We start from the raw sequence: 27,215 nt of genomic DNA on the forward strand, positions 1-27,215 counted from the left end.
GAGGGCCATGCGTGACTAGAGACGAGAGGAGAGACTAGAAGAGGGCCATGCGTGACTAGAGATGAGAGGGAGAGACTAGAAGAGGGCCATGCGTGACTAGAGACGAGAGGGAGAGACTAGAAGAGAGCCATGCGTGACTAGAGACGAGAGGAGAGACTAGAAGAGGGCCATGCGTGACTAGAGACGAGAGGGAGAGACTAGAAGATGGCCATGCGTGACTAGAGACGAGAGGAGAGACTAGAAGAGGGCCATGCGTGACTAGAGACGAGAGGGAGAGACTAGAAGAGGGCCATGCGTGACTAGAGACGAGAGGAGAGACTAGAAGAGGGCCATGCGTGACTAGAGACGAGAGGGAGAGACTAGAAGAGGGCCATGCGTGACTAGAGACGAGAGGAGAGACTAGAAGAGGGCCATGCGTGACTAGAGATGAGAGGGGAGACTAGAAGAGGGCCATGTGTGACTAAAGATGAGAGGAGAGACTAGAAGAGGGCCATGTGTGACTAGAGATGAGAGGAGAGACTAGAAGAGGGCCATGCGTGACTAGAGATGAGAGGAGAGACTAGAAGAGGGCCATGTGTGACTAGAGACGAGAGGGAGAGACTAGAAGAGGGCCATGCGTGACTAGAGACGAGAGGGAGAGACTAGAAGAGGGCCATGCGTGACTAGAGACGAGAGGAGAGACTAGAAGAGGGCCATGCGTGACTAGAGACGAGAGGGAGAGACTTGAAGCAGGCCATGCATGACTAGAGACGAGAGGAGAGACTAGAAGAGGGCCATGCGTGACTAGAGATGAGAGGAGAGACTAGAAGAGGGCCATGCGTGACTAGAGACGAGAGGAGAGACTAGAAGAGGGCCATGCGTGACTAGAGATGAGAGGAGAGACTAGAAGAGGGCCATGCGTGACTAGAGACGAGAGGGAGAGACTAGAAGAGGGCCATATATTACCAGAGACGAGAGGGAGAGACTAGAAGAGGGCCATATATTACCAGAGACGAGAGGGAGAGACTAGAAGAGGGCCATGCGTGACTAGAGACGAGAGGGAGAGACTAGAAGAGGGACATGTGTGACTAGAGATGAGAGGGAGAGACTAGAAGAGGACCATGTGTGACTAGAGATGAGAGGGAGAGACTAGAAGAGGGCCATGTGTGACTAGAGATGAGAGGAGAGACTAGAAGAGGGCCATGCGTGACTAGAGATGAGAGGGAGAGACTAGAAGAGGGCCATGTGTGACTAGAGATGAGAGGAGAGACTAGAAGAGGGCCATGCGTGACTAGAGATGAGAGGGAGAGACTAGAAGAGGGCCATGTGTGACTAGAGATGAGAGGAGAGACTAGAAGAGGGCCAGGCGTGACTAGGGATGAGAGGGAGAGACTAGAAGAGGGCCATGTGTGACTAGAGACGAGAGGAGAGACTAGAAGAGAGCCATGCGTGACTAGAGATGAGAGGGAGAGACTAGAAGAGGGCCATGTGTGACTAGGGATGAGAGGGAGAGACTAGAAGAGGACCATGTGTGACTAGAGATGAGAGGGAGAGACTAGAAGAGGGCCATGCGTGACTAGAGACGAGAGGAGAGACTAGAAGAGGGCCATGCGTGACTAGAGATGAGAGGGAGAGACTAGAAGAGGGCCAGGCGTGACTAGGGATGAGAGGGAGAGACTAGAAGAGGGCCATGCGTGACTAGAGATGAGAGGGAGAGACTAGAAGAGGACCATGTGTGACTAGAGATGAGAGGAGAGACTAGAAGAGGGCCATGCGTGACTAGAGATGAGAGGGAGAGACTAGAAGAGGGCCATGTGTGACTAGGGATGAGAGGAGAGACTAGAAGAGGGCCAGGCGTGACTAGGGATGAGAGGAGAGACTAGAAGAGGGCCATGTGTGACTAGAGATGAGAGGGAGAGACTAGAAGAGGACCATGTGTGACTAGAGATGAGAGGAGAGACTAGAAGAGGGCCATGCGTGACTAGAGATGAGAGGGAGAGACTAGAAGAGGGCCATGTGTGACTAGAGATGAGAGGAGAGACTAGAAGAGGGCCAGGCGTGACTAGAGATGAGAGGGAGAGACTAGAAGAGGGCCATGCGTGACTAGAGATGAGAGGAGAGACTAGAAGAGGGCCATGCGTGACTAGAGACGAGAGGGAGAGACTAGAAGAGGGCCATGTGTGACTAGAGATGAGAGGAGAGACTAGAAGAGGGCCATGCGTGACTAGAGACGAGAGGAGAGACTAGAAGACGGCCATGCGTGACTAGAGATGAGAGGGAGAGATAAGAAGCTGGCCATGCGTGACAAGAGACGAGAGGGAGAGACTAGAAGAGGGCCATGCGTGACTAGAGACGAGAGGAGAGACTAAAAGAGGGCCATGCGTGACTAGAGACAAGAGGAGAGACTAGAAGAGGGCCATGCGTGACTAGAGACAAGAGGAGAGACTAGAAGAGGGCCATGCGTGACTAGAGACGAGAGGAGAGACTAGAAGAGGGCCATGTGTGACTAGAGACGAGAGGGAGAGACTAGAAGAGGGCCATGCATAACCAGAGACGAGAGGGCGAGACTAGAAGATGGCCATGCGTGACTAGAGACGAGAGGGAGAGACTAGAAGAGGGCCATGTCTGACTAGAGACGAGAGGAGAGACTAGAAGAGGACCATGTGTAACAAGAGACGAGAGGAGAGACTAGAAGAGGGCCATGCGTGACTAGAGACGAGAGGGAGAGACTAGAAGAGGGCCATGCGTGACTAGAGATGAGAGGAGAGACTAGAAGAGGGCCATGCGTGTCTAGAGACGAGAGGGAGAGACTAGAAGAGGGCCATGCGTGACTAGAGACGAGAGGGAGAGACTAGAAGAGAGCCATGTGTGACTAGAGACGAGAGGGAGAGACTAGAAGAGGGCCATGCGTGACTAGAGACGAGAGGAGAGACTAGAAGAGGGCCATGCGTGACTAGAGACGAGAGGGAGAGACTAGAAGATGGCCATGCGTGACTAGAGACGAGAGGAGAGACTAGAAGAGGGCCATGCGTGACTAGAGACGAGAGGGAGAGACTTGAAGCAGGCCATGCATGACTAGAGACGAGAGGAGAGACTAGAAGAGGGCCATGCGTGACTAGAGACGAGAGGGAGAGACTAGAAGAGGGCCATGCTTGACTAGAGACGAGAGGAGAGACTAGAAGAGGGCCATGCGTGACTAGAGACGAGAGGGAGAGACTAGTAGAGGGCCATGCGTGACTAGAGACGAGAGGAGAGACTAGAAGAGGGCCATGCGTGACTAGAGATGAGAGGGGAGACTAGAAGAGGGCCATGCGTGACTAGAGATGAGAGGAGAGTCTAGAAGAGGGCCATGCGTGACTAGAGATGAGAGGAGAGACTAGAAGAGGGCCATGCGTGACTAGAGACGAGAGGGAGAGACTAGAAGAGGGCCATGCGTGACTAGAGATGAGAGGAGAGACTAGAAGAGGGCCATGCGTGACTAGAGACGAGAGGGAGAGACTAGAAGAGGGCCATGCGTAACTAGAGACGAGAGGGAGAGACTAGAAGAGGACCATATATTACCAGAGACGAGAGGGAGAGACTAGAAGAGGGCCATATATTACCAGAGACGAGAGGGAGAGACTAGAAGAGGGCCATGCGTGACTAGAGACGAGAGGGAGAGACTAGAAGAGGGCCATGCGTGACTAGAGACGAGAGGGAGAGACTAGAAGAGGGACATGTGTGACTAGAGATGAGAGGGAGAGACTAGAAGAGGGCCATGTGTGACTAGAGATGAGAGGAGAGACTAGAAGAGGGCCATGCGTGACTAGAGACGAGAGGAGAGACTAGAAGACGGCCATGCGTGACTAGAGATGAGAGGGAGAGATAAGAAGCTGGCCATGCGTGACAAGAGACGAGAGGGAGAGACTAAAAGAGGGCCATGCGTGACTAGAGACAAGAGGAGAGACTAGAAGACGGCCATGTGTGACTAGAGACGAGAGGGAGAGACTAGAAGAGGGCCATGTGTGACTAGAGACGAGAGGGAGAGACTAAAAGACGGCCATGCGTAGCCAGAGACGAGAGGGCGAGACTAGAAGAGGGCCATGCGTGACTAGAGACGAGAGGAGAGACTAGAAGAGGGCCATGCGTGACTAGAGACGAGAGAGAGAGACTAGAAGAGAGCCATGCGTGACTAGAGACGAGAGGGAGAGACTAGAAGAGGGCCATGCGTGACTAGAGACGAGAGGAGAGACTAGAAGAGGGCCATGCATAACCAGAGACGAGAGGGAGAGACTAGAAGAGAGCCATGCGTGACTAGAGACGAGAGGGAGAGACTAGAAGAGGGCCATGCGTGACTAGAGACGAGAGAGAGAGACTAGAAGAGAGCCATGCGTGACTAGAGACGAGAGGAGAGACTAGAAGAGGGCCATGCGTGACTAGAGATGAGAGGAGAGACTAGAAGAGGGCCATGCGTGACTAGAGATGAGAGGGAGAGACTAGAAGAGGGCCATGCGTGACTAGAGATGAGAGGGAGAGACTAGAAGAGGGCCATGCGTGACTAGAGACGAGAGGGAGAGACTAGAAGAGGGCCATGCGTGACTAGAGACGAGAGGAGAGACTAGAAGAGGGCCATGCGTGACTAGAGACGAGAGGAGAGACTAGAAGACGGCCATGCGTGACTAGAGACGAGAAGAGAGACTAGAAGAGGGCCATGTGTGACTAGAGACGAGAGGAGAGACTAGAAGAGGGCCATGCGTGACTAGAGACGAGAGGGAGAGACTAGAAGAGGTCCATGCGTGACTAGAGACGAGAGGGAGAGACTAGAAGAGGGCCATGCGTGACTAGAGACGAGAGGGAGAGACTAGAAGAGGGCCCTGCGTGACTAGAGACGAGAGAAGAGACTAGAAGAGGGCCATGCGTGACTAGAGACGAGAGGAGAGACTAGAAGAGGGCCATGCGTGACTAGAGATGAGAGGAGAGACTAGAAGAGGGCCATGCGTGACTAGAGACGAGAGGAAGAGACTAGAAGAGGGCCATGCGTGGCTAGAGACGAGAGACTAGAAGAGAGCCATGCGTGACTAGAGACAAGAGACTAGAAGAGGGCCATGCGTGACTAGAGATGAGAGGAGAGACTAGAAGAGGGCCATGCGTGACTAGAGACGAGAGGAGAGACTAGAAGAGGGCCATGCGTGACTAGAGACGAGAGGAGAGACTAGAAGAGGGCCATGCGTGACTAGAGATGAGAGGGAGAGACTAGAAGAGGGCCATGCGTGACTAGAGACGAGAGGAGAGACTAGAAGAGGGCCATGCGTGACTAGAGACGAGAGGGAGAGACTAGAAGACGGCCATGCGTGACTAGAGATGAGAGGGAGAGACTAGAAGAGGGCCATGCGTGACTAGAGACGAGAGGAGAGACTAGAAGAGGGCCATGCGTGACTAGAGACGAGAGGGAGACTCTAGAAGAGGGCCATGCGTGACTAGAGATGAGAGGGAGAGACTAGAAGAGGGCCATGCGTGACTAGAGATGAGAGGGAGAGACTAGAAGAGGGCCATGCGTGACTAGAGACGAGAGGAGAGACTAGAAGAGGGCCATGCGTGACTAGAGACGAGAGGGAGAGACTAGAAGAGGGCCATGCGTGACTAGAGACGAGAGGAGAGACTAGAAGAGGGCCATGCGTGACTAGAGATGAGAGGGAGAGACTAGAAGAGGGCCATGCGTGACTAGAGACGAGAGGAGAGACTAGAAGAGGGCCATGCGTGACTAGAGACGAGAGGGAGAGACTAGAAGAGGGCCATGCGTGACTAGAGACGAGAAGAGAGACTAGAAGAGGGCCATGCGTGACTAGAGACGAGAGGAGAGACTAGAAGAGGGCCATGTGTGACTAGAGACGAGAGGGAGAGACTAGAAGACGGCCATGCGTGACTAGAGACGAGAGGGAGAGACTAGAAGAGGGCCATGCGTGACTAGAGATGAGAGGGAGAGACTAGAAGAGGGCCATGCGTGACTAGAGACGAGAGGAGAGACTAGAAGAGGGCCATGCGTGACTAGAGACGAGAGGGAGAGACTAGAAGAGGGCCATGCGTGACTAGAGATGAGAGGAGAGACTAGAAGAGGGCCTTGCGTGACTAGAGACGAGAGGAGAGACTAGAAGAGGGCCATGCGTGACTAGAGACGAGAGGAGAGACTAGAAGAGGGCCATGCGTGACTAGAGACGAGAGGAGAGACTAGAAGAGGGCCATGCGTGACTAGAGACGAGAGGGAGAGACTAGAAGAGGGCCATGCGTGACTAGAGACGAGAGGGAGAGACTAGAAGAGGGCCATGCGTGACTAGAGACGAGAGGGAGAGACTAGAAGAGGGCCATGCGTGACTAGAGACGAGAGGGAGAGACTAGAAGAGGGCCATGCGTGACTAGAGACGAGAGGAGAGACTAGAAGAGGGCCATGCGTGACTAGAGACGAGAGGGAGAGACTAGAAGAGGGCCATGCGTGACTAGAGACGATAGGAGAGACTAGAAGAGGGCCATGCGTGACTAGAGACGAGAGGAGAGACTAGAAGAGGGCCATGCGTGACTAGAGACGAGAGGGAGAGACTAGAAGAGGGCCATGCGTGACTAGAGACGAGAGGAGAGACTAGAAGAGGGCCATGCGTGACTAGAGACGAGAGGGAGAGACTAGAAGAGGGCCATGCGTGACTAGAGACGAGAGGGAGAGACTAGAAGAGGGCCATGCGTGACTAGAGACGAGAGGGAGAGACTAGAAGAGGGCCATGTCTGACTAGAGACGAGAGGAGAGACTAGAAGAGGGCCATGCGTGACTAGAGACGAGAGGAGAGACTAGAAGAGGGCCATGCGTGACTAGAGAGGAGAGGGAGAGACTAGAAGAGGGCCATGCATGACTAGAGACGAGAGGGAGAGACTAGAAGAGGGCCATGCGTGACTAGAGATGAGAGGAGAGACTAGAAGAGGGCCATGCGTGACTAGAGATGAGAGGAGAGACTAGAAGAGGGCCATGCGTGACTAGAGACGAGAGGAGAGACTAGAAGAGGGCCATGCGTGACTAGAGACGAGAGGAGAGACTAGAAGAGGGCCATGTGTGAACAGAGATGAGAGGAGAGACTAGAAGAGGGCCATGCGTGACTAGAGATGAGAGGAGAGACTAGAAGAGGGCCATGCATGACTAGAGACGAGAGGAGAGACTAGAAGAGGGCCATGCGTGACTAGAGATGAGAGGGGAGACTAGAAGAGGGCCATGTGTGACTAAAGATGAGAGGAGAGACTAGAAGAGGGCCATGTGTGACTAGAGATGAGAGGAGAGACTAGAAGAGGGCCATGCGTGACTAGAGATGAGAGGAGAGACTAGAAGAGGGCCATGTGTGACTAGAGACGAGAGGGAGAGACTAGAAGAGGGCCATGCGTGACTAGAGACGAGAGGGAGAGACTAGAAGAGGGCCATGCGTGACTAGAGACGAGAGGAGAGACTAGAAGAGGGCCATGCGTGACTAGAGACGAGAGGGAGAGACTTGAAGCAGGCCATGCATGACTAGAGACGAGAGGAGAGACTAGAAGAGGGCCATGCGTGACTAGAGATGAGAGGGGAGACTAGAAGAGGGCCATGCGTGACTAGAGATGAGAGGAGAGACTAGAAGAGGGCCAGGCGTGACTAGAGACGAGAGGGAGAGACTAGAAGAGGGCCATGCGTGACTAGAGATGAGAGGAGAGACTAGAAGAGGGCCATGCGTGACTAGAGACGAGAGGGAGAGACTAGAAGAGGGCCATATATTACCAGAGACGAGAGGGAGAGACTAGAAGAGGGCCATATATTACCAGAGACGAGAGGGAGAGACTAGAAGAGGGCCATGCGTGACTAGAGACGAGAGGGAGAGACTAGAAGAGGGACATGTGTGACTAGAGATGAGAGGGAGAGACTAGAAGAGGACCATGTGTGACTAGAGATGAGAGGGAGAGACTAGAAGAGGGCCATGTGTGACTAGAGATGAGAGGAGAGACTAGAAGAGGGCCATGCGTGACTAGAGATGAGAGGGAGAGACTAGAAGAGGGCCATGTGTGACTAGAGATGAGAGGAGAGACTAGAAGAGGGCCAGGCGTGACTAGGGATGAGAGGGAGAGACTAGAAGAGGGCCATGTGTGACTAGAGACGAGAGGAGAGACTAGAAGAGGGCCATGCGTGACTAGAGATGAGAGGGAGAGACTAGAAGAGGGCCATGTGTGACTAGAGATGAGAGGAGAGACTAGAAGAGGGCCATGCGTGACTAGAGATGAGAGGGAGAGACTAGAAGAGGGCCATGCGTGACTAGAGACGAGAGGAGAGACTAGAAGAGGGCCATGCGTGACTAGGGATGAGAGGGAGAGACTAGAAGAGGACCATGTGTGACTAGAGATGAGAGGGAGAGACTAGAAGAGGGCCATGCGTGACTAGAGACGAGAGGAGAGACTAGAAGAGGGCCATGCGTGACTAGAGATGAGAGGGAGAGACTAGAAGAGGGCCAGGCGTGACTAGGGATGAGAGGGAGAGACTAGAAGAGGGCCATGCGTGACTAGAGATGAGAGGGAGAGACTAGAAGAGGACCATGTGTGACTAGAGATGAGAGGAGAGACTAGAAGAGGGCCATGCGTGACTAGAGATGAGAGGGAGAGACTAGAAGAGGGCCATGTGTGACTAGGGATGAGAGGAGAGACTAGAAGAGGGCCAGGCGTGACTAGGGATGAGAGGAGAGACTAGAAGAGGGCCATGTGTGACTAGAGATGAGAGGGAGAGACTAGAAGAGGACCATGTGTGACTAGAGATGAGAGGAGAGACTAGAAGAGGGCCATGCGTGACTAGAGATGAGAGGGAGAGACTAGAAGAGGGCCATGTGTGACTAGAGATGAGAGGAGAGACTAGAAGAGGGCCAGGCGTGACTAGAGATGAGAGGGAGAGACTAGAAGAGGGCCATGCGTGACTAGAGATGAGAGGAGAGACTAGAAGAGGGCCATGCGTGACTAGAGACGAGAGGGAGAGACTAGAAGAGGGCCATGTGTGACTAGAGATGAGAGGAGAGACTAGAAGAGGGCCATGCGTGACTAGAGACGAGAGGAGAGACTAGAAGACGGCCATGCGTGACTAGAGATGAGAGGGAGAGATAAGAAGCTGGCCATGCGTGACAAGAGACGAGAGGGAGAGACTAGAAGAGGGCCATGCGTGACTAGAGACGAGAGGAGAGACTAAAAGAGGGCCATGCGTGACTAGAGACAAGAGGAGAGACTAGAAGAGGGCCATGCGTGACTAGAGACAAGAGGAGAGACTAGAAGAGGGCCATGCGTGACTAGAGACGAGAGGAGAGACTAGAAGAGGGCCATGTGTGACTAGAGACGAGAGGGAGAGACTAGAAGAGGGCCATGCATAACCAGAGACGAGAGGGCGAGACTAGAAGATGGCCATGCGTGACTAGAGACGAGAGGGAGAGACTAGAAGAGGGCCATGTCTGACTAGAGACGAGAGGAGAGACTAGAAGAGGACCATGTGTAACAAGAGACGAGAGGAGAGACTAGAAGAGGGCCATGCGTGACTAGAGACGAGAGGGAGAGACTAGAAGAGGGCCATGCGTGACTAGAGATGAGAGGAGAGACTAGAAGAGGGCCATGCGTGTCTAGAGACGAGAGGGAGAGACTAGAAGAGGGCCATGCGTGACTAGAGACGAGAGGGAGAGACTAGAAGAGAGCCATGTGTGACTAGAGACGAGAGGGAGAGACTAGAAGAGGGCCATGCGTGACTAGAGACGAGAGGAGAGACTAGAAGAGGGCCATGCGTGACTAGAGACGAGAGGGAGAGACTAGAAGATGGCCATGCGTGACTAGAGACGAGAGGAGAGACTAGAAGAGGGCCATGCGTGACTAGAGACGAGAGGGAAAGACTTGAAGCAGGCCATGCATGACTAGAGACGAGAGGAGAGACTAGAAGAGGGCCATGCGTGACTAGAGACGAGAGGGAGAGACTAGAAGAGGGCCATGCTTGACTAGAGACGAGAGGAGAGACTAGAAGAGGGCCATGCGTGACTAGAGACGAGAGGGAGAGACTAGTAGAGGGCCATGCGTGACTAGAGACGAGAGGAGAGACTAGAAGAGGGCCATGCGTGACTAGAGATGAGAGGGGAGACTAGAAGAGGGCCATGCGTGACTAGAGATGAGAGGAGAGTCTAGAAGAGGGCCATGCGTGACTAGAGATGAGAGGAGAGACTAGAAGAGGGCCATGCGTGACTAGAGACGAGAGGGAGAGACTAGAAGAGGGCCATGCGTGACTAGAGATGAGAGGAGAGACTAGAAGAGGGCCATGCGTGACTAGAGACGAGAGGGAGAGACTAGAAGAGGGCCATGCGTAACTAGAGACGAGAGGGAGAGACTAGAAGAGGACCATATATTACCAGAGACGAGAGGGAGAGACTAGAAGAGGGCCATATATTACCAGAGACGAGAGGGAGAGACTAGAAGAGGGCCATGCGTGACTAGAGACGAGAGGGAGAGACTAGAAGAGGGCCATGCGTGACTAGAGACGAGAGGGAGAGACTAGAAGAGGGACATGTGTGACTAGAGATGAGAGGGAGAGACTAGAAGAGGGCCATGTGTGACTAGAGATGAGAGGAGAGACTAGAAGAGGGCCATGCGTGACTAGAGACGAGAGGAGAGACTAGAAGACGGCCATGCGTGACTAGAGATGAGAGGGAGAGATAAGAAGCTGGCCATGCGTGACAAGAGACGAGAGGGAGAGACTAAAAGAGGGCCATGCGTGACTAGAGACAAGAGGAGAGACTAGAAGACGGCCATGTGTGACTAGAGACGAGAGGGAGAGACTAGAAGAGGGCCATGTGTGACTAGAGACGAGAGGGAGAGACTAAAAGACGGCCATGCGTAGCCAGAGACGAGAGGGCGAGACTAGAAGAGGGCCATGCGTGACTAGAGACGAGAGGAGAGACTAGAAGAGGGCCATGCGTGACTAGAGACGAGAGAGAGAGACTAGAAGAGAGCCATGCGTGACTAGAGACGAGAGGGAGAGACTAGAAGAGGGCCATGCGTGACTAGAGACGAGAGGAGAGACTAGAAGAGGGCCATGCATAACCAGAGACGAGAGGGAGAGACTAGAAGAGAGCCATGCGTGACTAGAGACGAGAGGGAGAGACTAGAAGAGGGCCATGCGTGACTAGAGACGAGAGAGAGAGACTAGAAGAGAGCCATGCGTGACTAGAGACGAGAGGAGAGACTAGAAGAGGGCCATGCGTGACTAGAGATGAGAGGAGAGACTAGAAGAGGGCCATGCGTGACTAGAGATGAGAGGGAGAGACTAGAAGAGGGCCATGCGTGACTAGAGATGAGAGGGAGAGACTAGAAGAGGGCCATGCGTGACTAGAGACGAGAGGGAGAGACTAGAAGAGGGCCATGCGTGACTAGAGACGAGAGGAGAGACTAGAAGAGGGCCATGCGTGACTAGAGACGAGAGGAGAGACTAGAAGACGGCCATGCGTGACTAGAGACGAGAAGAGAGACTAGAAGAGGGCCATGTGTGACTAGAGACGAGAGGAGAGACTAGAAGAGGGCCATGCGTGACTAGAGACGAGAGGGAGAGACTAGAAGAGGTCCATGCGTGACTAGAGACGAGAGGGAGAGACTAGAAGAGGGCCATGCGTGACTAGAGACGAGAGGGAGAGACTAGAAGAGGGCCCTGCGTGACTAGAGACGAGAGAAGAGACTAGAAGAGGGCCATGCGTGACTAGAGACGAGAGGAGAGACTAGAAGAGGGCCATGCGTGACTAGAGATGAGAGGAGAGACTAGAAGAGGGCCATGCGTGACTAGAGACGAGAGGAAGAGACTAGAAGAGGGCCATGCGTGGCTAGAGACGAGAGACTAGAAGAGAGCCATGCGTGACTAGAGACAAGAGACTAGAAGAGGGCCATGCGTGACTAGAGATGAGAGGAGAGACTAGAAGAGGGCCATGCGTGACTAGAGACGAGAGGAGAGACTAGAAGAGGGCCATGCGTGACTAGAGACGAGAGGAGAGACTAGAAGAGGGCCATGCGTGACTAGAGATGAGAGGGAGAGACTAGAAGAGGGCCATGCGTGACTAGAGACGAGAGGAGAGACTAGAAGAGGGCCATGCGTGACTAGAGACGAGAGGGAGAGACTAGAAGACGGCCATGCGTGACTAGAGATGAGAGGGAGAGACTAGAAGAGGGCCATGCGTGACTAGAGACGAGAGGAGAGACTAGAAGAGGGCCATGCGTGACTAGAGACGAGAGGGAGACTCTAGAAGAGGGCCATGCGTGACTAGAGATGAGAGGGAGAGACTAGAAGAGGGCCATGCGTGACTAGAGATGAGAGGGAGAGACTAGAAGAGGGCCATGCGTGACTAGAGACGAGAGGAGAGACTAGAAGAGGGCCATGCGTGACTAGAGACGAGAGGGAGAGACTAGAAGAGGGCCATGCGTGACTAGAGACGAGAGGAGAGACTAGAAGAGGGCCATGCGTGACTAGAGATGAGAGGGAGAGACTAGAAGAGGGCCATGCGTGACTAGAGACGAGAGGAGAGACTAGAAGAGGGCCATGCGTGACTAGAGACGAGAGGGAGAGACTAGAAGAGGGCCATGCGTGACTAGAGACGAGAAGAGAGACTAGAAGAGGGCCATGCGTGACTAGAGACGAGAGGAGAGACTAGAAGAGGGCCATGTGTGACTAGAGACGAGAGGGAGAGACTAGAAGACGGCCATGCGTGACTAGAGACGAGAGGGAGAGACTAGAAGAGGGCCATGCGTGACTAGAGATGAGAGGGAGAGACTAGAAGAGGGCCATGCGTGACTAGAGACGAGAGGAGAGACTAGAAGAGGGCCATGCGTGACTAGAGACGAGAGGGAGAGACTAGAAGAGGGCCATGCGTGACTAGAGATGAGAGGAGAGACTAGAAGAGGGCCTTGCGTGACTAGAGACGAGAGGAGAGACTAGAAGAGGGCCATGCGTGACTAGAGACGAGAGGAGAGACTAGAAGAGGGCCATGCGTGACTAGAGACGAGAGGAGAGACTAGAAGAGGGCCATGCGTGACTAGAGACGAGAGGGAGAGACTAGAAGAGGGCCATGCGTGACTAGAGACGAGAGGGAGAGACTAGAAGAGGGCCATGCGTGACTAGAGACGAGAGGGAGAGACTAGAAGAGGGCCATGCGTGACTAGAGACGAGAGGGAGAGACTAGAAGAGGGCCATGCGTGACTAGAGACGAGAGGAGAGACTAGAAGAGGGCCATGCGTGACTAGAGACGAGAGGGAGAGACTAGAAGAGGGCCATGCGTGACTAGAGACGATAGGAGAGACTAGAAGAGGGCCATGCGTGACTAGAGACGAGAGGAGAGACTAGAAGAGGGCCATGCGTGACTAGAGACGAGAGGGAGAGACTAGAAGAGGGCCATGCGTGACTAGAGACGAGAGGAGAGACTAGAAGAGGGCCATGCGTGACTAGAGACGAGAGGGAGAGACTAGAAGAGGGCCATGCGTGACTAGAGACGAGAGGGAGAGACTAGAAGAGGGCCATGCGTGACTAGAGACGAGAGGGAGAGACTAGAAGAGGGCCATGTCTGACTAGAGACGAGAGGAGAGACTAGAAGAGGGCCATGCGTGACTAGAGACGAGAGGAGAGACTAGAAGAGGGCCATGCATGACTAGAGACAAGAGGGAGAGACTAGAAGAGGGCCATGCGTGACTAGAGACGAGAGGAGAGACTAGAAGAGGGCCATGCGTGACTAGAGACGAGAGGAGAGACTAGAAGAGGGCCATGCGTGACTAGAGATGAGAGGGAGAGACTAGAAGAGGGCCATGCATGACTAGAGAGGAGAGGAGAGACTAGAAGAGGGCCATGCGTGACTAGAGAGGAGAGGGAGAGACTAGAAGAGGGCCATGCATGACTAGAGACGAGAGGGAGAGACTAGAAGAGGGCCATGCGTGACTAGAGACGAGAAGAGAGACTAGAAGAGGGCCATGCATGACTAGAGACGAGAGGAGAGACTAGAAGAGGGCCATGCGTGACTAGAGATGAGAGGAGAGACTAGAAGAGGGCCATATATGACTAGAGATGGGAGGGAGAGACTAGAAGAGGGCCATGCGTGACTAGAGACGAGAGGAGAGACTAGAAGAGGGCCATGCGTGACTAGAGACGAGAGGAGAGACTAGAAGAGGGCCATGCGTGACTAGAGACGAGAGGAGAGACTAGAAGAGGGCCATGTGTGAACAGAGATGAGAGGAGAGACTAGAAGAGGGCCATGCGTGACTAGAGATGAGAGGAGAGACTAGAAGAGGGCCATGCGTGACTAGAGATGAGAGGAGAGACTAGAAGAGGGCCATGCGTGACTAGAGATGAGAGGAGAGACTAGAAGAGGTCCATGCGTGACAAGAGACGAGAGGAGAGACTAGAAGAGGGCCATGCGTGACTAGAGACGAGAGGGAGAGACTAGAAGAGGGCCATGCGTGACTAGAGACGAGAGGAGAGACTAGAAGAGGTCCATGTGTGACTAGAGACGAGAGGGAGAGACTAGAAGAGGGCCATGCGTGACTAGAGACGAGAGGGAGAGACTAGAAGAGGGCCATGCGTGACTAGAGATGAGAGGAGAGACTAGAAGAGAGCCATGCGCGACTAGAGATGAGAGGAGAGACTAGAAGAGAGCCATGCGCGACTAGAGATGAGAGGAGAGACTAGAAGAGGGCCATGCGTGACTAGAGACGAGAGGGAGAGACTAGAAGAGGGCCATGCGTGACTAGAGATGAGAGGAGAGACTAGAAGAGAGCCATGTGTGACTAGAGACGAGAGGGAGAGACTAGAAGAGGGCCATGCGTGACTAGAGATGAGAGGAGAGACTAGAAGAGAGCCATGCGTGACTAGAGATGAGAGGGAGAGACTAGAAGAGGGCCATGCGTGACTAGAGACGAGAGGAGAGACTAGAAGAGGGCCATGCGCGACTAGAGATGAGAGGAGAGACTAGAAGAGAGCCATGCGTGACTAGAGACGAGAGGAGAGACTAGAAGAGGGCCATGCGTGACTAGAGACGAGAGGAGAGACTAGAAGAGGGCCATGTGTGAACAGAGATGAGAGGAGAGACTAGAAGAGGGCCATGCGTGACTAGAGATGAGAGGAGAGACTAGAAGAGGTCCATGCGTGACAAGAGACGAGAGGAGAGACTAGAAGAGGGCCATGCGTGACTAGAGACGAGAGGGAGAGACTAGAAGAGGGCCATGCGTGACTAGAGACGAGAGGGAGAGACTAGAAGAGGGCCATGCGTGACTAGAGACGAGAGGGAGAGACTAGAAGTGGGCCATGCGTGACTAGAGAGGAGAGGGAGAGACTAGAAGAGGGCCATGCGTGACTAGAGACGAGAGGGAGAGACTAGAAGAGGGCCATGCGTGACTAGAGACGAGAGGAGAGACTAGAAGAGGTCCATGTGTGACTAGAGACGAGAGGGAGAGACTAGAAGAGGGCCATGCGTGACTAGAGACGAGAGGGAGAGACTAGAAGAGGGCCATGCGTGACTAGAGATGAGAGGAGAGACTAGAAGAGAGCCATGCGTGACTAGAGACGAGAGGAGAGACTAGAAGAGGGCCATGCGCGACTAGAGATGAGAGGAGAGACTAGAAGAGAGCCATGCGTGACTAGAGACGAGAGGAGAGACTAGAAGAGGGCCATGTGTGACTAGAGATGAGAGGAGAGACTAGAAGAGGGCCATGCGTGACTAGAGATGAGAGGAGAGACTAGAAGAGGGCCATGCGTGACTAGAGATGAGAGGAGAGACTAGAAGAGGGCCATGCGCGACTAGAGACGAGAGGAGAGACTAGAAGAGGGCCATGCATAGCCAGAGACGAGAGGGAGAGACTAGAAGCGGGCAATGTGTGACTAAAGACGAGAGGGAGAGATAAGAAGAGGGCCCACTGTGACTTGAGACAAGAGAATAGAAGAGGTTCATATGTGACTAGAAAGGAAAGGGAGGATCCATAATGTGTGATGTTGGACGAGTGCTTTATCTAACTGGCCTCCTTTTTGTTCATTGTCCCATAAAAGAACACATTCAAATGCCTGGGTTCAGGATGTGTGCTGTTCAAGCAACCACATTTGTGTTTGATTTGATGGTCTACAACTTCACTCCATCTTTAACCACTTCCATGCTGAGGACGTGCTGGAGCCGTCTATCGCGCAGGTGCTGAGGACGGCCCCAGCATGTCCTCAACACTGGCGACATGAGGCCCTTCAGGTGTGAGCACCAGAGGGATTTCCTTTCATTTATTGTAAACTTGCCCTCCTTACAATTGATGGCTTTGGTGCTCGGCGACCTACCCCGGGCCCCAGAGCACAGAGTCAGATGGGAGAGGTATGCTTGGAGAGGGGAGAAAATCCCCTGTCCAATGGTACCTTTCCCTAGTGGATCCCTGCTTGGGAGATTCGATGCAGGAGGGCGATCCCCAAGCAACGATCCACTCACTAGACACCAGGGTCAATCTTTAGGTCGAGCCTAGCGTTGCAGCGCATCTGCTGCTCGCTCTGCGAGGCATACTGTAGTAGGGTAAGATGTTGAAGTGCTGTGGAAGCCACGCCCATATTTTTCATTGGCTGGTGTCATCGTCCATGGTAAATGCTGGCTTCCGATTGATAATTAGGCTTCTTAGCCCCCCTCCTGGTTACCACCCTGTCTCCTTTTGTGACCGCCCATCAGGACTGGATCTTTTACTTGTGTCGTTACATTGTCTCTTTCATGAGTCTGTAGCGTTGTGTTTCTTTTCATTTGGCTTTGGCAAGGGCGGACGTGTGTTCATTTTTGCATTGCGCGTTCACTTTAACAATAGCTGCCGCCCCACCCCGCGAGTGCTGTGCGGGGCGGCAGCGACTGTTAAAGTGAAAGCACGATGCAAATATAAACAAGCGACTGCCTTTGCGCAATGGCGACACTTGTTCATGTGGGGAAGTGTGGACGAGGCGTTCATTCTCTGGCCTCTAAAGCCATTGATGCAGCCGGTACAACTTGGAAGAAACTATTGCAAACTGAGGGAATAGGAGGCCTGGAAGGAGCGTAACTTTCCCTCTGTGTGTAAAGTCAGAGCCAGATACGCACTCTAGTATGGGACATTAGAATGTTTGGAGAGGGGATGAATCTCCCACAATCCCATGTCTCCACTCAATCCTCCCCTCTCCTTCTACCATACCGCCTGGATCCGTACCGATCTTCTCCTAAATTTGTCCTTAATTCCTTTCCTTCCTGAAACCCCAACAAAAACAACTCCCCCTCCGCCTCTGACGCACCTACTCCTACCCTCAACCTCCACCTTTCCCCACTTTTGAACCCCACACCCCAACTCCCCTCCTCCACCGCAACCTCTCCCTGCCTACCCCCTCCAATTCCACCCCTTCCTGTCTCCCTACAACCACCTAACAACCCGTGCTTTACCCTACTCTCCCTGGAAAATAAGCTAGACTCCCTGATCACCTTGATTTCCCAGCTTGTAAGTGCCATCTCACTTTTAAGCTCCAAGTTTCCCTCCTTTCCATACACCCCCATTCCTGTGGATAGCCCTCACCACCCCACGAAATGCACCTCGTCCCCTCACCCCACTATAACTAAGCCCAACCCCTCATCGGAGAACGTGGTTATCTCACACGAGCCTTCGAATGCCACCCTTCTTCAACCTGCACCTCCCGATTACCCTATTGTCTACTCCAATCCGACCATTTCCTCTGTTAGAACCAAGCACCCACCTAAAACCTCCCGAGCACCCCTGTATAAGTACAACATCCCAATCACCCTGCAGAGCCCAAGTACACCCATCACCAAAACAGTCTTGACAGAGCTGCGCTGTCAGCTCCACAATTGCAGATCAGCAGTAAAACATAATCTTCAAATCTCCGATACCATCACCCTACACAAGGTTGACATGCTCTCCTCACAGAGACCTGGTTCAACGATACCTCACACGCTATCTTTGATCTCCTACTACCCACAGGCTATTCTATACTCAAAAAAGACAGAACCGACGGCGTTGGGGGAGGTGTTGCAGTCATCTTTAGAAACTCCCTTCAATTGAAGGCTCTTCCCTTCAGCTCTTTCCGCACTTTGGAAGGCCTTTCTCTTGAGCTCCAATTGCACCATAGCTCACCCCTCAGATTCCATGTCATTTACCATCCACCGGGGAGCGACCCTTCGTTTTTGGAAGAACTCATTGACTTCATCAGCGACCAACACTCGGAAAGTGACAATCAGACCTTTGTGGGGGACTTCAATCTCCATTAGGGCTCACCGCAAGACTCCTCTGCAAACTCGCTTGCCACCTTCCTCTCTGCAAACAATCTTATACAACACTGCACACAGTCAACACACTCTAAGGGCTCAATCCTGGACCTTGTTATCTCCAAAGCAGACAGGCTTTCTATCACTACCCCTATTCATGTAGACTGGTCTGACCACCTCCTCATCCCATTCTCTCTTCACCTTTCACACTCTATAACTCTTGGCCAACCTAAGAGGGCTACCTCCTGGTTCCGTGATGTTAAAAATATTGACATTGGTTCCTTCTGTGAATCATCCTTGTTATCACTTCCAAAGCTAGACCCGAGCCTAGATGTTGACGAACTCACCTCCCAATGCCTCACAGTCCTGGCAGTCGAAATCAATAACGTCGCTCCTCTCCAAAGCAAAAAGGCTAGACCCACTCCTTCAGCACCTTGGTACAACAAATCCCTCTATGAAGAAAGGAAGCAGCTAAGATACCTGGAGAAACAATGGAGGCAAGCGCCCTCCACCGATAACTTAGCCACGCTTCGTTCTGCAAGATCCAAATACCATAAGAACCTCTTCCTTGGGAAAGCGTCGCACTTCAGAACCCTCCTTGACTCCGCCAAAAATAGACCCAAAAAACTATTCGATCTCATCAAGAATACTAACTGCTCCCCCCCAACCTCCAAGCTGGAGGATTCTACAAAGAAAGCAACGGACTTTGCTCTATTCTTTGACAAAAAAGTGAAATCCCTTGTGGCTCAGGTTGCTCTCCCTACCCCTCCAGAGGAGCGCAAATCTGTAGCGATTTGGCAGAACTTTGACCCCATTTCTGAAGATGTCCTCCTCAAATGCATCCTCGAAACAAAGCCTTCCAACCATTCTCTTGACCCCATCCCCAGTGCCATTGCTATCAACTTCTATTCCCATTCACTGTCCTATTGGACCACTCTGGTCAACCTCTCCCTCTTTCAAGGCTCCCTTCCTGTCTCGTTCAAAACAGGGCAGGTCACCCCTCTGCTTAAAAAACCCTCTGCTGATGCGAATGACCTCAACAACTACCGCCCCATCACTAACCTTCCCTTTCTTGCGAAGATCACAGAAAGATGTGTAGCGAAACAACTCTCTCGTCATATCAAGGACAATGATCTTCTTGACAAATGTCAGTCCGGCTTCATCCAAAACTGCAGCACTGAAACAGCCCTGCTGCAAGTGATCGATGACGCGCTGAGGATTCTCGACTCAGGGGGGTCCTGTCTGCTAATTCTCCTTGACCTCTCAGCAGCCTTTGACACTGTCAACCACGACACCCTCCTCAACACTCTGCAACAGAGAATGGGCATGGAGGGCACTGTGCTGAAATGGTTTGCTTCCTTCCTCTCTGACAGATCCCAAATGATCAAAATAGCGAACAGCCTTTCACCTCCTCTGGCGGTAGGTCAAGGTGTTCCTCAAGGCTCTATACTTGCACCTACTTTGTTCAACCTCTACCTAGAACCCCTGGGAAATCTCCTAAGTAAATCTGGGATCCACTATCATCTCTACGCAGACGACACTCAAATTTACCTCAAGGTTGCCTCCACTCACGATCTCTCCTTCCTAAGCTCTACTCTCGACTCCATTCAAAACTGAGTGTTTACTCATCAATTGATTCTGAATCCCTCCAAAACTGAATTGCTCCTCTTCTCCTCTTCACTTTCTCCTCCCCCGGTTCAATCTTGGTTGGATCAGACGAATCTACTTAACAATAAGCATATCATTGTTGAGAGCGCAAAATCCCTTGGTGTCTTACTCGACAATAATCTCAATCTACTCTCCCACATCAATTCCATGGCAAAGTCTGCACGTTACCAATTGCGACTTCTTTGGGGAATCTGTCGCTTTTTTCCTGAGCATGACCTTAAAACCCTGGTGCTATCGCTGGTCCTCTCCAGACTGGACTACTGCAATTCCCTTCTTACTGGCCTCCCCAAATCCCAGCTGTCCCCCCTGAAATCGGTCTTACACTCAGCAGCCCGTTTCATCCATGGGGCTAAAAGAAGCGACCACATCACACCGCTGCTATCCTCCCTTCGTTGGCTTCCCATCGAGGCTAGAGCTATTTACAAGACTGCCTGTATCACCCACAAAGCCTTGCACTCCTCCTCTCCTCGCTACCTGTCAAATAAACTGAAACTCTCTGGAGGCTCTAGACCTTCACGTAATGCGGAAAATCTACTGCTTGAACCTCCCACTTTCAAGAAGGAAAGATCGATGGCCCAATCCTTCTCAGGCAACGCGGTGAGAATCTGGAACTCCTTTCCGCCTCAGCTCCGGACCACCGCCTCCTCCCAGGCCTTCAAAAGGGACCTCAAAGTTCTCCTCCTCCAAAGACACTTCCAAGTCTAACTCACACCCTTGCCTTCGTTTGAAGGAAGACCTCCCATTACTGGAAAGTCCTTTGGCCAGGTTTATGGTACTTCCCCCCCAGGGTGTTCTGGTAGTCTAAATGTTTAGTAATCTCCCAATACCTGTGTATGGTACCCTTTTGGAACTTGCACACGTCACTTTTGTTTGTAACACCCTGTTTGCTACCTCACACACTTTGTTTGTTTTAGATACTTGCACAAGTGCCACCTTTGCCTACGTAACGTTTGTTCTTGTGATGGAGTGTCTGCCTTTTATTGCAGTATTATACTTCTGCTTGTATTTTGTACATCTTTGTAACCTGCACCCTTTTCACTTTTTTCTCCTATAATGCACCGATTGCTACCTCGTGTATTTTGGTTGCTCACTAGTGTCACTTTTGATCCATGTAACTTATTGTTCGCTTTTGTATTTTGTTCCTGTATATCACTATTGGTCCTTTTGTGAAGCGCTCTGACACCTTCGGGTAAAGTCCGCGCTATATAAAAGTGCATAAATAAAAATAACTAAATAAAAAATAAGGTGGGGACAGTCGATCACAGTGTGAATTCGAGTGAGGTGGGGGAGTGAGACCGCAGGGGGGCAAACGAGTTCATGGCAGACCCCCTGTGGATGTCTGTGTGACGGTATGAGTCACCCAAAGGGTGGGATCCTGTCTCCCTCTGTGAAGACTACCCCGCAGCGGTCTCTCGTGCGAGGAGGGGCTGTGCCTGCGGGAGCCGACGTGATCCCTGCAGAGTCGTGGCTGGTGGAAGGCACAGTACTGTGGGCCTGTCCGAGGTCACAGAGGCACTCCCGGGAGAAATGTACATGCATTCCTGCTCGGGCTGAGATCACATGTGCGCAGGGTGTGTGTGCGTGTGGTGGTCTGGGGTAGAAGCACCGAGGCAGCAGGATGGAAATGTATTTTCAATACAGATGATCTGTAAATGAGTGAAAGTGCTGGGACAGTGTGTTTACTTCACTCCGACGACGAGAACGCTGTTTAGAGGCCTGAGTGGTGATCCTCGTGCCGTTTGCAGAGTTTTATGCACTGTGTTTAAGCCACGCCCTTAATTACATTGACCACGCCCCTTTGAGAGACCACCAGTTTTTTCATCCCACTTAAAGCCCTGGGTCAGTGGACCCCGCGCAGACGCGCTTAGGAGGGTCCAGTGGTGGGCCGCCCCTTCTTCAGGGGCGGGGCGCCGAAGCACAGGATGAACAGGGGGCCACAGGGCCCGGGGACCCGTCCCGGTCTCAGCCCCCGCACAGGACCCGGACGTGAGACTCACACATGAGGCTCCCTTCTGGAGTATGCTCCCCTCATACATGGAACAGGAGCATGTCTGGAAATAGGCCGTATCCAAGGGTCGGGGGCCGCATGCGCCCCGCGGGCCGACTTTGAGCATCCCTGGTCCAGCTGCTAAGGGCTGGTATTTGGAGGTGGAGCGGCAGGTTCTAGGGGGGGGGGGGGGGCACTCACACATGTAACGCTGGGCCATCACTTTAAACAAACCTTTCTTTAAAAGACTCGGAGGTGACGTCGCAGCGGGGGTCAAGATAGACGGCTCAGCAGGGGTGCTGGGGGGTGAATCTGAGAGGGTGTGGGGGCTTTGCTGAGAGCGGAGGCTCTCTCAAGGGGCTGTTGTGGGGATGGAGTGGGGGGTCACTTGGCCTCTCTCAAGGGGCTGGAGTCGGGGGCTGTTGTGGGGTGGTGGAGGTGGAGAGGGGGGGTGGGAGGCGTCATGGGAGGGTCACTTGGCCATTTTCCATTCCCACCCTGGCATGGAAGTTCTGGAGGCGGCCGGGGCATAAATACCCGGCCTTCCCCCGGAAGTGCATCCTTGGTGTCCCCCGGGGGAGGGGCTGGTGATGCTCCGAGAGCCTCCCCTCCTAACCCTGAAGAAGGGGGGGGCTACGACTAGTGGCCACTAAGGGGGCTGCCCTGCTGATGTCCCCCTGCGTGGGACGCGGGCAGCCACATCCCTGGAGCAACACTTGATTGGCATCGTTTGCATTGCCTTCGGCCACGCGGCGCCCTGTCCCCCCCCCTGGACAGTCCAGCAGCAGGGGGGGGCCTCTCGGCCCCTGCAGACCTCTGCTGTCTCCCGGTGCTGGCCGGGCTTACCGAGAGTGTTGCTGTGTGCTCCTTAGAAATGCCAGCCCCCTTTGCTGGCAGTGAAGTCGGGTAGGCGCCCCACAGCCGCGCCCCCCGAATTTATTCATTTTTATGTTTTTTATTTAATGCGATTTTATATAGCGTGGACATTACCCAAATGTGTCGGAGCGCTTTTCGAAAGAGCCAGCTGCGATACACACGGACTTTGGATTACATGAGTTACGTAAGAGAAAGAAACGGAAATTAAAATGCAAATGTACACTTTGTAAAGTCAGTCAAGGAAGAGATACAAACAAATAAACTCTAAAATCACATAGGAGTGGAAGAGAGTACAAAGGTCTGCTCTATATATACTAGTGGTTAGAGTTATGTATATATACAAATTGCAAATTCACTCAGGGTGACATTTTCACAGCGAATAGGCTCGGATAATTCTAGGTTACATATCTAGAGAGCACTCACTCCCCAGACATGTGTGGCTTTGGCGCGGTCCGTCCCCTGAACAGACCCTCCAGCCTTTCGCGATTTCGCGATTTGCAAAAAAAAATCGCGAAAACGGCTGACTAGCGCGATGGCCGCGATATTTACATTTATTGCCGCGATAATTGTAACCAAATCAAACATTACCCTTTTTTTTTTTTTTTTTATTTAGAATTTTTTTTTTATTGGCATACAAAAGACGGTCGTACAAAAATATATATATACAGGTCTGAGTACAACTTCCTGAGAGGAGCCGACAACATTACAAACATTACCCTTTTATAGGCTGTTTGCGCACATGTCACTACTGCCGCAGTCCAGCCGCCAAATACCTGCTGTCTCCCACTTGACAAGATCCAATCCTTTAGCCTGCGTGGCTTTGATGTGTAAATGCAGCTACTGGCGCCTGAGGCCAATAACAAACTCTGAGCCTGCTGGCGATGCCGCACCCCTTCCTACCTTCTGGCAGGCGAGTACTGTAAAGGGCAGAGGTCACGGCTTACATCATTTCCCAAGCGCTAAAGTTTATCTCCCGGTCATGAAACCCCTGTGTTTGAGGCTCGTGTGCAGCGTCTGTTTACCTGCTGCGTTCACCCTTCCACTAAGAAAGCTCAAGGCCGGTGCTGTGGGAGGGTGGGCACAAGGAATGCCACTCTTTGCCCCCAAGTGCTCGAATAATAAACAGCGGAGCGGCCGAGGCACTGCCGCAGTGAGGAGTTGCGACACTGAAGAAAGATGCGAGGACATTTCTTGCACCTCTGATGTGTGGAAACAATGGCCTCTGCCCTGCCCTACATTTCAGCTTGAAAGGCCTCAGAGAACCTGAATCTGTGATCTTTCGAGTACGGGGGCAGTCAAAAATAAAGCAGGAACATTACCGCATTACTGCTGCTCTTGTCCACGACCAAAGTGAAAACCAAATATAAGTCCTGGTGAAAAGGTTCAAGCTTCAGGAAGAAGCTGAAGACCTGGCTGTTCGAGCAGTAACGGCACCCCCCCCCCAACCCAGCGCCTTGAGACCCTACGGGTGAGTAGTGCGCTCTATAAATGACCTGATTGATTGATTGAATGGACTAGATGGATGACATGGGGCCTGGTTGGATTGTTGCAACCCACGGAGAAAATGCTAGGATGGCAAGCCAATCATTCCCAGAGCAGGACATTGCTTAATTTGAGCAGGGGGGGGGGGGGGGGGGGGGGGCGAATCAAGGGGAAAACACACAGATCGGGAAGAGAGACAATTAGAAAGATGGCAACCCCGTCACAAAAGGAGAAAGCAGAACCTGCCAGAGTGAGATAATAGAGCAGGGAGTGTCTGGCCGTGGAGTACCAGGCAGGAGGTGGATTTAAGACAGGCGCGCAACACCCATTGGGCTCACCGGGCTTCAGCCCCCCCCACTCGTCCTTTGTGTCAGCCCAGGATGACACAGTTTCGCGGGCTGGCGACGTCTAATGCAGCCGCACCCGAGTACTTAACAGGTCTTTCAATCAGGTTACAAAGGCACTAGGCTAATGTCCTTCCATTTCTGGTACTTTGCTGCAGTTTCAAGATATTCTTAGAGTTTCTAATTGCTCAAATGGGGGTATTTCTTATATTTATTTGTTTCCCTAGACTTCATTCCTTGATTTCGTTCAGGAGAAACTGTCACTCATAATCGTTGAATGTCACTCATATTTACACTTAATTTATGAAAATGTCACACATACCAACCTGAAGCCTTGGCAGTTATGTACCCTGCAGCAGCGCTTCAGAACTGCTGGGGATATTTTAAGGCCCTTTTAGACCATTGGGTTTCAGATAGGAGGATAGTTTTTTATGGATTCCCTTGCCTTTGTCCACTCACAAAGTGTCACTTAAATTGTCACACTTAATTCAATGCATTACTTTCTAGTAAAGCGCTCTAGCAGCAAAGCAAGACTTCCTGTATGGGTCATATTTGTATTATCAATATATTTTCAATGTTAAACAAGCATTGGAAATGCAATAGGTCTCGCAGCATTAGAGTTAGTGCTTTTAGAATTGTTTATGGGTTTTTGTGTAAATCTTTAGCATTTTTGTTTCCTGTAGCCAATGCTAAAGAATTAAAAAAAAAAGCCATAAACATTTCTAAAAGCTCTAACTCAAATGCTCCGAGAACTATTGCACTGTGTGAGGGTGAGGGGTTGAGGGTGAGTGAGGGTGAGTGAGGGTGAGGGTGGGTGAGGGTGAGTGAGGGTGAGTGAGGGGTTGAGGGTGAGTGAGGGTGAGGGGTTGAGGGTGAGTGAGAGCGAGGGTGAGTGAGGGTGAGTGAGGGTGAGTGAGAGTGAGGGTGAGTGAGGGTGAGAGTGAGTGAGGGTGAGGGTGAGTGAGGGTGAGTGAGGGTGAGTGAGGGTGAGGGTGGGTGAGGGTGGGTGAGGGTGAGTGAGGGTGAGGGTGAGTGAGGGTGAGGGGTTGATGTTGAGGGGTTGAGGGTGAGAGGGTGAGTGAGGGGTTGAGGGTGAGTGAGGGTGAGGGTGAGTTAGGGTGAGGGGTTGAGGGTGAGTGAGGGTGAGGGGTTGAGGGTGAGTGAGGATGAGTGAGAGTGAGGGTGAGTGAGGGGTTGAGGGTGAGTGTACAGCCTGCTTCAATAACCACGTTTTCAGGTAGTTTCTAAACTTCACACTTCCATACAGGGAGAGAAACGAAACAATTCAGAAATATTCAGAATATTGGAAGAGCGGAAACTGTGGAGGCTGGGAGGGAGGGGGGAGGCGGGGTTCGAAAAATGGTAGACATTGTGAGAATTGGCAGAGTACTACAGAGAATGAGAAAAATAAATTGTGGGCGTGGAGGGTAATTGAAGAGCGCAATCGGAGAGGCAAAGAAATAATGACTAGAACTAAAGCGACCAAAGGAATTAAAATGAACGGATTAAACAGATATGAAATAAGTGCATCCATTGCATGTGCTTGTACTATCAAATTAACTGTGCAGTTCTACGCTGTTCCCCTGTAAACACTTGTAAAGCACGCAAAGTCCTTCTTAGATTTAAAGATTTACTTCTCAGCACGAGCTTTTCTTGGTCGCAGTTTTCGATTTTCTGTATATTCTGATATTTCGATCCATTAGCTATTTCTGGGAGAGTCCAACAACATATGACAGGCTGTGAAAGGAAAGTAAAAGTTAAAGAGACAGAAAAGCACGAGACACGGAGAGAATTTCGCGTGAACTAAATCCCGCGGGATCCGAGTTTAAGAGGGCCTGCACGAGGAGAGCGAGCCGAGCCGTTCCATCTGAATGGAAACACTTCTGCAGTGCTCTGAAGCTGGCTATAAATATTTGAAAACATCAAAGGCGGTTGTGTTAAATTAAAAATGCTGTCGCACAGATAGGAACTAGCCGCGGGGGCTGCCAGCTCCGACATGTGAGCCTGGGATCAGACACAAAGAGGCAGAGCAGCAGCAAGGCAAGAAGAGAGCCGGGGAGTGAGCGAGAGAGAGAGCGACAGCAGAGGGGAGAGCAACGGAGAGACGTGGGGAGAGACCAGGGGTGAGGGGATACAGCAGGGGGGGGGGGGGGTGAGGGGATACAGCGGGGAGGCAGTCACAGCACGCTAGGAAGAGAATAGACTCAGAGCTTCATATTGTCTGTTTGGTCACGGATTAGCAGCGTAAACTGTGAATAATCACGTTTTTATCGAAAAAACAGTGGTGTGGAAAAATGTATATTTACGACTTGGCTCTGATTTTAACATGGCCATAGCAAATAGTTAAGGCAGCACAGTATCCCATGCTTTCTAGCGGCAGGCAGGCAGGGGAGGAGAGGAGGAGGGGGGAGGAGAGTAGGGGAGGCACGGCCTAGCGGCCGTGCAATCAAGTAGTGAGGGGGCGGAGCTGGGGGAGGGTGCGAGAGAGAGTAGGCAAGGCTAGCGGCAGGCAGGCAGGGGAGGAGAGGAGGAGGGGGGAGGAGAGTAGGGGAGGCACGGCCTAGCGGCCGTGCAATCAAGTAGTGAGGGGGCGGAGCTGGGGGAGGCTGT

General features: G+C 52.3%; 1 protein-coding gene across 3 annotated transcripts in view; it reads right to left on the minus strand.

The window, feature by feature from the left end:
* Positions 1 to 27,215, minus strand: part of LOC144767938 (cell adhesion molecule CEACAM4-like) — a 76,592-nt gene that overhangs the window by 39,079 nt on the left and 10,298 nt on the right. The window contains exon 1 of one of the 3 annotated variants that reach the window (XM_078651280.1): positions 23,496 to 23,683. The exons of 1 other annotated variant lie outside the window; for it this stretch is intronic. The gene's annotated coding sequence lies outside the window, so the exon portion shown is untranslated. Of the gene's footprint in view, positions 1 to 23,495; positions 23,684 to 27,215 lie in introns of those variants that run through there. One more of the 3 variants, XM_078651282.1, reaches the window with a different exon arrangement.

The sequence above is a fragment of the Lissotriton helveticus genome, chromosome 7 (assembly GCF_964261635.1).
Source record: "Lissotriton helveticus chromosome 7, aLisHel1.1, whole genome shotgun sequence".
NCBI classification, from domain to species: Eukaryota; Metazoa; Chordata; class Amphibia; order Caudata; family Salamandridae; genus Lissotriton; species Lissotriton helveticus.